The sequence below is a fragment of the Oncorhynchus gorbuscha genome, linkage group LG14 (assembly GCF_021184085.1).
Source record: "Oncorhynchus gorbuscha isolate QuinsamMale2020 ecotype Even-year linkage group LG14, OgorEven_v1.0, whole genome shotgun sequence".
Taxonomy (NCBI): Eukaryota; Metazoa; Chordata; class Actinopteri; order Salmoniformes; family Salmonidae; genus Oncorhynchus; species Oncorhynchus gorbuscha.
In genome coordinates this window covers 51,845,285-51,856,980 of record NC_060186.1, presented here as the reverse complement: position 1 = coordinate 51,856,980, position 11,696 = coordinate 51,845,285, and positions in this window count along the sequence as shown.

The window sequence follows — 11,696 nt, the reverse complement described above, 5'->3', positions numbered from 1 at the left end:
GTATCAAGTACAGAAAAGACAAATGCAGCGGTTCATAGATGTGAGCACCTGTGTTATGAGAGCAAGAAAAGACGTATTGAAAAGTTAAAGAAGCATGGATATGTCTTAAAGAGAAAGGGGGAGTCAGGAGAAGCTATGGATGAGTTCTCTACCCTTACAAAAACTATTACAGCTTTGAAAGTGCAGTAATTGCAGTTGACTGTGGTATTTTGGACACAGTAATTGCAGAATAACTGCAGTGTACTGCACTCTTATTGCCGTTACACTGCAAAATTACTGCATAAAAGTATTTTGGATGTAGTATTTGCAGCATACTGTAGTGCACTGGAGTTATACTGCACTCTGACTGCAATCTTTTTTCGTAAGGGCATGTTTGAGATGACAAGGGTGTTTGAGATGACAAGGGTGTTGGAAGGCTGCAGGCGGACTGCTCCTCGAGGGTATGTTATGTGATATTTAAGCTCGCACCGGAAAGTGTGTTGGAAGCTGTGTTAGGGTTGTTATAATGTGGATGACTGGGGAGGTACCTGCTGGGTGGAAATGTGCTGTGGTGTTGCCGTTTGTAAAACTAGGTAAAGATGCTGCTAGGACGTGCAGTTTTCGGCCGATCGCGCAGACATCCAACATGTGTGACTTGACAGAAAAGATGATAGTGAGTAGGATGATGTACTGGATCTCTGGGAAGTTAAGGGTTTGATGACCGTAGCACAGAGTTGGTTCAGGAGAGGGAGGTCTGCCATGGATGCCCTGATGACAGTTAGCACAGAGATAGCCAAGGCCCTGACAATAAAAGAGGTGATGAGTGTTGTGTATTTTGTCATTGAGAAAGCTTTCAATACCATGTGGAGGGAAGGGTTGTTGATCAAGTTCGATTGAGTCATAAGGGTGAAGGTGGGGTCAGAATTGTCAGTGTGGTTTTAAGTGGGCAATGTTTCTTCTCACACACTCAATCAAACAGACTCCAACCTCTCCACAATGGAGCTGTGTAAGGATATCAGGGATAAAATTGTAGACCTGCACAAAGCTGGGATTGGCTACAGGACAATAGGCAAGCAGCTTGGTGAGAAGGCAACAACTGTTGGTGCAATTATTAGAAAATGGAAGAAATTCAAGATGACCGTCAATCATCCTCGGTCTGGCGCTCCATGCATGTTCTCACCTCGCGGGGCATCAATGATCATGAGGAAGGTGAGGGATCAGCCCGGAACTACACGGCAGGACCTGGTCAATGACCTGAAGAGAGCTGGGACCACAGTCTCAAAGAAAACCATTAGTAACACACTACGCCGTCATGGATTAAAATCCTGCAGCGCACGCAAGGTCTCCTTGCTCAAGCCAGCGCATGTCCAGGCCCGTCTGAAGTTTGCCAATGACCATCTGGATGATCCAGAGGAGGAATGGGAGAAGGTCATGTGGTCTGATGAGACAAAAATAGAGCTTTTTGGTCTAAACTCCCACTCGCTGTGTTTGGAGGAAAAAGAAGGATAAGTACAACCCCAAGAACACCATCCAAACCGTGAAGCATGGTGGTGGAAACATCATTCTTTGGGGATGCTTTTCTGCAAAGGGGACAGGACGACTGCACCTTATTGAGGGGAGGATGGATGCGGCCATGTATCACGAGATCTTGCTCAACAACCTCCTTCCCTCAGCTTTGAAGATGGGTCGTGGCTGGGTCTTCCAGCATGACAACCACCCGAAACACACAGCCAGGGCAACTAAGATGCTCCGTAAGAAGCATCTCAATGTTCTGGAGTGGCCTAACCAGTCTCCAGACCTGAACCCAATAGAACATCTTTGGAGGGAGCTGAAAGTCCGTATTGCCCAGCGACAGCACCGAAACCTGAAGGATCTGGAGACGGTCTGTATGGAGGAGTGGGCCAAAATCCCTGCTGCAGTGTGTGCAAAACTGGTCAAGAACTACAGGAAATGTATGATCTCTGTAATTGCAAACAAAGTTTTCTGAACCAAATATTAAGTTCTGCTTTTATGAAATATCAAATATTTATGTCATGCAATAAAATGCAAATGAATTACTTAAAAATCATACAATGTGATTTTCTGTATTTTTGTTTTAGACTCCATCTCTCACAGTTGAAGTGTACCTATGATTTAAGAAATACAGACTTCTACATGCTTTGTAAGTAGGAAAACCTGCAAAATCGGCAGTGTATCAAATACTTGTTCTCCCCACTCTATTATGGTGTCTGAGTTTAAGTATTTAGGTATGGGGGTTAATGAGAGGCTTACATGGAAGGGACATGTTGAGTATATTGAAATTAAGTGTAGGAAGGTGCTGAACCTCACAAAAGCAGCAGCAGGGTATGATTTGGGGTTGGATACACCAACACTGTTGTATATGTATCAGGCAATGATCAGGTCATCTTTGGATTATGGGTGCTTTGTATATGGATTGGCAGCCAAAACAGTACTACGGCGCCTGGATAGGATACTGTCAAGTGTCCTTAGACTGTGCGTGGGTGCCTTCAGGACGACACCTGTTGAGGCATTGTGGGTGGATAGTGGGGAACTGCCACTGAGGATAAGGCAGGACAAACTTGCATTAGCCTACTGAGTGAGTTTGAAAGGGAGATCAGAAGGACATCTTATTGGTAGAATATGGACTGGGGGAGAGAGAGATAGGGCAGGCAATTGCATTGGGGAATGTTCCTCCATGGATGTTTCTGAAACCAAGTGTAGATGTGGACCTGATTGTTGGCAGGAGAGAATGGGGTGAGAACGTGGTGTCTAGGGCTTTTTCACTTTCTTTGAGGAACAGAAATAATGAAGAGAATTTAATGTAGGTAGGCCGGGACTGTCCTCACACTCCAGTACAGTAGATGGCGGTGTATGCACATTAACATGTGGATGTGATCCGCCAACCCAATCTCAAAAGAAGAAGAGGCAGTGAAGCGAAAGGGTTTGCTCCACGATAAGCAGACCGCCTGTCTTCCCGCCTTTGGGACACCGATTTCCATTGTTAGGGCGGAGACAATCTCGTTATATATAGTTATGTATAGTATCTCTTCAGCCACTCTTTGCACTAGGAGCAGGGTCTAAAACTAACTTTTTTGTATACCACCACTGTGGCAGGTAGATTAGAACATATAATTTTTACAAGGCAAAATATTTTTTCTGCCAAATTTTCACAAAAAAAACTGATTAGCATGCTTAGTGATGTTTCTAAAACAATAAATGTATTACTAGTAAGATGTATTGTGGTATAATGCTCGATTTAACATTATTTCTGCATTATGCAGAAATCGCTCTGGCATTTCCTGGTTGCTAATATACTAATAGTTTGCTTAATTTCAGTTCGTGACAAAACAAGCAAGTATAGTATAGAGAATAATTGTACCCTCAAAACCATCTAAAATTTCCATAACCCAAAATATTTTTAAGCTTTTTAAGTTGGCGTACAAAACCGAAAGTAAAAACAAAACTTAAGAACGGGAAGCATAGAAATAATCCACATAGAAGAGATCTACTGCGTTTTACACTTGATTTCAACGAGAATGACAGATCTATAACTCCCATTTCTATGTGAATTTGGTCAGGACACCCAAAAATCTACATATTGCATAGGGCTTGGAACCTGTTCAGGGAACAGAACCGAAAACCGGAAAATAACTTACTTAAATAATTAAAAGAAACGGAAACAAATGTAATCCATACTGTTCCGGAACAGAACCGTTATTTTAAAAGCATGTCAACCGGTTAACAACATTATTTTATATCCCAGGCATTTTCTTCTAGTCCAACAAAAAAAACTGAACAACGCGCCTATGCAAAGCACTCTCTCAGTCACTCAGAAACTTATTCCAGTGTCTGCCTGCAAGCTGAAAATCTTTGCCAAGGTGTGCATCATGTTTAGGCTACCTACCCCTCCACCTCCGAAGCAAAGGCTACTGTACTGATGTGAGAGAGGGGGATTTATTTTTTATTAGACAGAAGAATGCTAATTAAGGCCTATAGGCCTAGTTATCACATTTTACGTTGTATTTTTTGTAAATTAAAAAAGTAAGACGTGTTTTTAATTCTGGTGCCGCTCTGCACACACAAGCTTGTTAGCTTGCTTGCTCCAGCTTGTTAGCTAACAAGATGTCTATAGCACTTCAAGCCTGCTTCTCAACCCTCTCGCTCTCTCCGCACCCATAAAATGTCAGTCACATCTTGTGCCATAAGCAACACTTGTCTGTCCATCACGCATGTAAACAACTACCTTAGCTTGCCTGCCCTATCGGCACTGATTGGTGAAGTAAATGAATGAGCTAAATGTAAAACTTTTTAAAAATGTACTTTTCTTTCACTTCAAACCGGTTCAGAAATGTATTTTGTTGGTTGGAACAATGTCACGAAAAAAAAGTGGAAACAATTGGAAAATAATTTTGGTTCCAACCCCTGATATTGCAGCTGTAATATTCTGTGACCTTGAGTCTTTAACACTTTTTAAATATTTTTTTAAAACTCAGTTTATTTAGTTTTTACACACATAATAAGACCACACAATAAATTATAAATTATATATATATATATATATATATATATATATATATATATATATATATATATATATATATATATATATATATAAACAATTTCCAAATGTCTGAAGGTACCACGTTCATCTGTACAAACAACAGTACGCAAGTATTATAACCTGAAAGGCCGCTCTGCAAGGAAGAAGCCACTGCTCCAAAACCACTATAAAAAAGTCAGACTACGGTTTGCAACTGCACATGGTTCCGTTTTTCTGTTCTCTGTTTTATTTACTTAACAAATAAGGAACACTCAATGTGCACTTATAAATCATAACAATTTGAATCAAAATACAGCTGTAGACAGAAGTCAAAGATCAAAATTCACATGTACAGCTGATGTCTCTCCTGAGTTCTGCCCCATAGGAAAAGTCCAAGTTGCTTTTATCATGCTTGTAGTCAACCCCATGTGATGTCACTGCATACATCATTACCTGCTACTCCTCAGACCAAGCCCATGCATACACAGCTATACTAACTTGCAAGAGATACAATAGTTCCAGTGTTTTCTAAGGCCTCAGCAGTAAATGTCCACTCCCCCAAGTTGATTTATAGAGGTATGTCTGACTAGCCTATTATCTCTTCTACTCCCCTGCAGGGCTCTATGTTTATCTTTGAAGTGCTTTCTCACAGACCCCATGCAATAATTCACACAGTTCTCAGACCATTTCTTTATAAGAGGCAGAGACTTAGAAAAGACTGTGGAACCATTCTAAAACCTTATAATGAATATATATTGTTAATCTATAGTCTAGGACATGTAGAAATGTAGAGGAAGAGGGGTCCCATAGCCCCTCCCCTTCTATTAATACAACATAAGCATAATCAATTATTATAATACATCAAACATTAGGTGCAGCCATGTTCAATAATTTTGTGAATCATCACTGCACAGTTGAAAAATATATGGCAAATAGAAATCCAACATGTATGATGTTGTGACATAGATGGGAGGGGTTGAATGGAGCTGAAAGGGTGGGACTAATAACAAGATAACCAATGTAAAACATACGGGGTCTGTAAAATGTATGTAGGTTCAGAACGTTTTTTGAAATAGCACAGTTACAAATAGAAATAAAGCTAGATGGACATCAGAAATAGAGGAAGGACTAAAAACAAACAAAATATAACTATTGTAAAACAGATTGTGTCTGTAAAATGTGTATAAGATATATAAACTGAAGGTAGAAGCCTAAGTGTTTATTGGTTTGCTCCAATTGGGGGAAGGGTGGTAGGGTTTGCGGGGAATAATAAAGTTATATTCTAAAAATAAGTATATAGGTATTTGTATGTGTATATGTATGCATGCGTGTATGTATATGGATATATATATATTTACCCAAAAAATATTTGGGGGTTTGGAAATGATGCAGACAATTACATTGATGGAAGCAACATTCTTTCCGTAATATTAAACTGATCCACCCCTTAAAAAAAACATTTGTTGCAGCCCCTATCACGACCCCAATTTGACCCCACCAGGACAAAGATCGTACTTTTTGGAGAAATGTCCTCTGGTCTGATGAAACAAAAATAGAACTGTTTGGCCATAATGACCATCATTATGTTTTGCAGAAAAAGGCGGATGATTGCAAGCTGAAGAACACCATCCCAACCGTGAAGCTCGGGGGTGGCAGCATCATGTTGTGGGGGTGCTTTGCTGCAGGAGGGACTGGTTCACTTCACAACATAGATGGAGGAAGAAACATTATGTGTATATATTGAAGCAACATCTCAAGACATCAGTCAGGAAGATAAAGCTTGGTGGCAAATAGGTCTTCCAAATGGACAATACCCCCAAGCATATTTCCAAAGTTGTGGCAAAATGGCTTAATTAAGGACAATAAAGTCAAGGTATTGGAGTGGCCTTCACAAAGCCCTGACCTCGCACCTACGGAATATTTGTGGGCAGAACTGAAAAAGCTTGTGTGAGCAAGTAGGCCTACAAACCTGACTTAGTTACACCAGCTCTGTCAGGAGGAATGGGACAAAATTCACCCAATTTATTGTGGGAAGCTTGTGGAAGGCTACCCGAAACGTTTGACCCAAGTTAAACATTTATAGGAAATGCTACCAAAGACTAATTGAGTGTATGTAAACCTCTGACCCACCGGGAATGTGATGAAAGAAATAAAAGCTGAAATAAATAATTATCTCTACTATTATTCTGACATTTCACATTCTTAAAATTAAGTGGTGATCCTAACTGACCTAAGACAGGGAATTCATAATAGGATTAAATGCCAGGAATTGTGAAAAACTGACTTTAAATGTATTTGGCCAAGGTGTATGTAAACTTCTGACTTCAACTGTGTATATATATATACAGTATATATATATATATATATATATATATATATATATATATATATTGGGGAGAACAAGTATTTGATACACTGCCGATTTTGCAGGTTTTCCACTATACAAAGCATGTAGAGGTCTGTAATTTTTATCATAGGTACACTTCAACTGTGAGAGACTGAATCTAAAAATCCAGAAAATCACATTGTATGATTTTTAAGTAATTAATTTGGTGGAGAGTGGACAACCCTGTCTGGATCCGGTCCAAGGGAAAATAATCAGAGGACAAGTTATTAGTCCATACCGAAGCCATGGGAGAGAAATAAATCATCTTTACCCACGCAATGAATTTAGGACCAAAGCCAAATCTATAAAGGGCGGTTGTTAGATAGTCCCACTCAAAGCGGTCAACAGCTTTTTCCGCATTCCCAGACGCTGGGGCATACAGGATATTCATAAGGCATCTAATATTGAAAAACAAATGCCTATTTCTCATAAAGCCAGTCTGGTCACAGTGTATTACTTGGTGCAGCGAGCCCTCCATACGGATAGGTTAGAGTTTGGCTCGGATTTTGTAATCACAATTTAAAAGCGAGATTGGGAGATACGATCCACATTCCAGGAGGTCCTTGCTTTCCTTTAATAGTAATGAAATTGAAGCCTGATAAAGACTAGGCGGTAGCTGTGATGTATCAAGGCACTCTGCAAATAATCGAGACAGGAATGGGTAAAGCAGACCGGAAAACGTTCGGTCCTGTCAAATTAGTTTGGAAAACTGTCCAAACCCGGTAATTTACCACTTTTCATTGCGTACACTACAGTTGCAATATCCTCAAGTGTAAATTGTTCTTCTAAACCGTCATGAAAGTCTGTATCAATTGAAAGCCTATTCAGACCATCGAAGAACGAATCAATCAACAAAGGGTCTTGCGGAGATTCAAAGTTGTACAGCGCAGAGTAATTTTTAAAAAACGGATCATTGATCTCTTTATATATAACTGTGGTAGCACCAGACAGACAGGGTCCTGTTTTGTGGGATTAAATGTGAGGCCTCTGATTCACGGATCTGATGTGAAAGGAGTTTACTGGCCTTGTTGCCTTGCTCACACACTCTGGACCAAGCTTGTAAGAGTAATTGTTCAGCTTGTCTGGTAGAGAGCACGTCAATATCAGATTGGAGTAGCTAGCGTTCTTTATATAGATTAGAGGAAAGATCTGTAGCATACAGTGCATTCGGAAAATATTCAGACCCCTTTACTTTTTCCACATTTTGTTACGTTACAGGCCTAATTCTAAAATGGGTTCAATAAAACAAGTTCCTCATCAATCTACACACAAAAGCACATAATGACAAAGTGAAAGCAGGTTTAGAAATGTTTGCAAATGTATTAAAAATAAATAAACATAATTACCTTATTTACATACACTACCATTCAAAGGTTTGGTGTCACTTAGAAATATCCTTGTTTTCCATGAAAATATACATTAAATGAGTTGCAAAATGAATATAAAATATAGTTAAGATGTTGACAAGGTTATAAATAATCATTTTTAATTGAAATAATTGTGTCCTTCAAACTTTGCTTTTGTCAAATGATCCTCCATTTGCAGCATTTACAGCCGTGCAGACCTTTGGCATTCTAGTTGTCAATTTGTTTGTGGTAATCTGAAGAGATTTCACCCCATGCTTCCTAAAGCACCTCCCACAAATTGGATTGGCTTGATGGGCACTTCTTACGGTCAAGCTGCTCCCACAACAGCTCAATAGGGTTGATATCCAGGGACGGTGCTGGCCACTCCATTATAGACAGAATACCAGCTGACCGCTTCTTTCCTAAATAGTTATGTCATGTTTGTCATTTATTATCATGTCTCGTCCCTGTGCTCCCCATTCTATTCGTTTCCCTCTGCTGGTCTTATTAGGTTCTTTCCCTCTTTCTATCCCTCTCTCTCCCCCTCCCTCTCTCACTCTCTCGCTCTCTCTTCTCTCTATCGTTCCGTTCCTGCTCCCAGCTGTTCCTATTCCCCTAATCATCATTTAGTCTTCCCACACCTGTTCCCGATCCTTTCCCCTGATTGGAGTCCCTATTTATTCCTTTGTGTTCCGTTCCTGTCCTGTCGGTTCCTTGTTTAGTATTCACCGTGCTGTGATTGTGTTTCGCCCTGTCCTGTCGTGTTTTTTGCCTTCATCAGATGCTGCGTGTGAGCAGGTGTCTCTGTCAACTACGGCCTGCGCCTACCCGAAGCGACCTGCAGTCTGTGGCCGCTTCTCCTGTTATTCCCCTCTACAGACTAGAGGATGTCTGTTATTCCCTGTTTGGACTTGAATAAACTCTGTTTCTGTTAAGTCGCTTTTGGGTCCTCTTTCACCTGCATGAGAGAAGGAACCGACCAAGGAATGGACCCAGCGACTTCAGACGCTCGTTACACTGCCGTCGAGATCCAAGGAGCCATGCTCGGCAGACACGAGCAGGAATTGTCTGCTGCTCGCCATGCCGTGGAGAACCTGGCCGCTCAGGTTTCCGACCTCTCTGGACAGTTCCAGAGTCTACGTCTCGTGCCACCTGTTACTTCCTGGCCTGCCGAGCCTCCAGAACCTAGGGTTAATAACCCACCTTGCTACTCCGGGCAGCCCACTGAGTGCCGCTCCTTTCTCACGCAGTGTGAGATTGTGTTCTCTCTCCAACCCAACACATACTCTAGAGAGAGAGCTCGGGTTGCTTACGTCATTTCACTCCTTACTGGCCGGGCTCGAGAATGGGGCACAGCTATCTGGGAGGCAAGGGCTGATTGCTCTAACAAGTTCCAGAACTTTAAAGAGGAGATGATTCGGGTTTTTGACCGTTCAGTTTTTGGTAGGGAGGCTTCTAGGGCCCTGGCTTCCTTATGCCAAGGTGAACGGTCCATAACGGATTATTCTATTGAGTTTCGCACTCTTGCTGCCTCTAGTGAGTGGAACGAGCCGGCGCTGCTCGCTCGTTTTCTGGAGGGACTCCACGCAGTGGTTAAGGATGAGATTCTCTCCCGGGAGGTTCCTTCAGATGTGGACTCTTTGATTGCTCTCGCCATCCGCATAGAACGACGGGTAGATCTTCGTCACCGGGCTCGTGGAAGAGAGCTCGCATCAACGGTGTTTCCCTGCTCCGCATCGCAACCATCTCCCTCCTCTGGCTTTGAGACTGAGCCCATGCAGCTGGGAGGGATTCGCATCTCGACTAAGGAGAGGGAACGGAGGATCACCAACCGCCTGTGCCTCTATTGCGGAGTTGCTGGACATTTTGTTAATTCATGTCCAGTAAGAGGCCAGAGCCCATCAGTAAGCGGAGGGCTACTGGTGAGCGCTACTACTCAGTTCTCTTCATCTAGATCTTGTACTACTATGTCGGTCCATCTACGCTGGACCGGTTCGGGTGCTACATGCAGTGCCTTGATTGACTCTGGGGCTGAGGGTTGTTTCATGGACGAAGCATGGGTTCGGAAACATAACATTCCTTTCAGACCGTTAGACAAGCCTACGCCCATGTTTGCCTTAGATGGTAGTCATCTTCCCAGTATCAAATTTGAGACACTACCTTTAACTCTCACAGTATCTGGTAACCACAGTGAGACTATTTCTTTTTTGATTTTCCGTTCACACCTGTTGTTTTGGGTCATCCCTGGCTAGTATGTCATAATCCTTCTATTAATTGGTCTAGTAATTCTATCCTATCCTGGAACGTTTCTTGTCATGTGAAGTGTTTAATGTCTGCCATCCCTCCCGTTTCTTCTCTCCCTACTTCTCAGGAGGAACCTGGCGATTTGACAGGAGTGCCGGAGGAATATCATGATCTGCGCACGGTCTTCAGTCGGTCCCGAGCCAACTCCCTTCCTCCTCACCGGTCGTATGATTGTAGTATTGATCTCCTTCCAGGGACCACTCCTCCTCGAGGTAGACTATACTCTCTGTCGGCTCCCGAACGTAAGGCTCTCGAGGATTATTTGTCTGTGTCTCTTGACGCCGGTACCATAGTGCCTTCTTCTTCTCCGGCCGGGGCGGGGTTCTTTTTTGTTAAGAAGAAGGACGGTACTCTGCGCCCCTGCGTGGATTATCGAGGGCTGAATGACATAACGGTTAAGAATCGTTATCCGCTTCCCCTTATGTCATCAGCCTTCGAGATTCTGCAGGGAGCCAGGTGCTTTACTAAGTTGGACCTTCGTAACGCTTACCATCTCGTGCGCATCAGAGAGGGGGACGAGTGGAAAACGGCGTTTAACACTCCGTTAGGGCATTTTGAGTACCGGGTTCTGCCGTTCGGTCTCGCCAATGCGCCAGCTGTTTTTCAGGCATTAGTTAATGATGTTCTGAGAGACATGCTGAACATCTTTGTTTTTGTCTATCTTGACGATATCCTGATTTTTTCTCCGTCACTCGAGATTCATGTTCAGCACGTTCGACGTGTCCTACAGCGCCTTTTAGAGAATTGTCTCTACGTAAAGGCTGAGAAGTGCTCTTTTCATGTCTCCTCCGTTACTTTTCTCGGTTCCGTTATTTCCGCTGAAGGCATTCAGATGGATTCCGCTAAGGTCCAAGCTGTCAGTGATTGGCCCGTTCCAAGGTCACGTGTCGAGTTGCAGCGCTTTTTAGGTTTCGCTAATTTCTATCGGCGTTTCATTCGTAATTTCGGTCAAGTTGCTGCCCCTCTCACAGCTCTTACTTCTGTCAAGACGTGTTTTAAGTGGTCCGGTTCCGCCCAGGGAGCTTTTGATCTTCTAAAAGAACGTTTTACGTCCGCTCCTATCCTCGTTACTCCTGACGTCACTAGACAATTCATTGTCGAGGTTGACGCTTCAGAGGTAGGCGTGGGAGCCATTCTATCC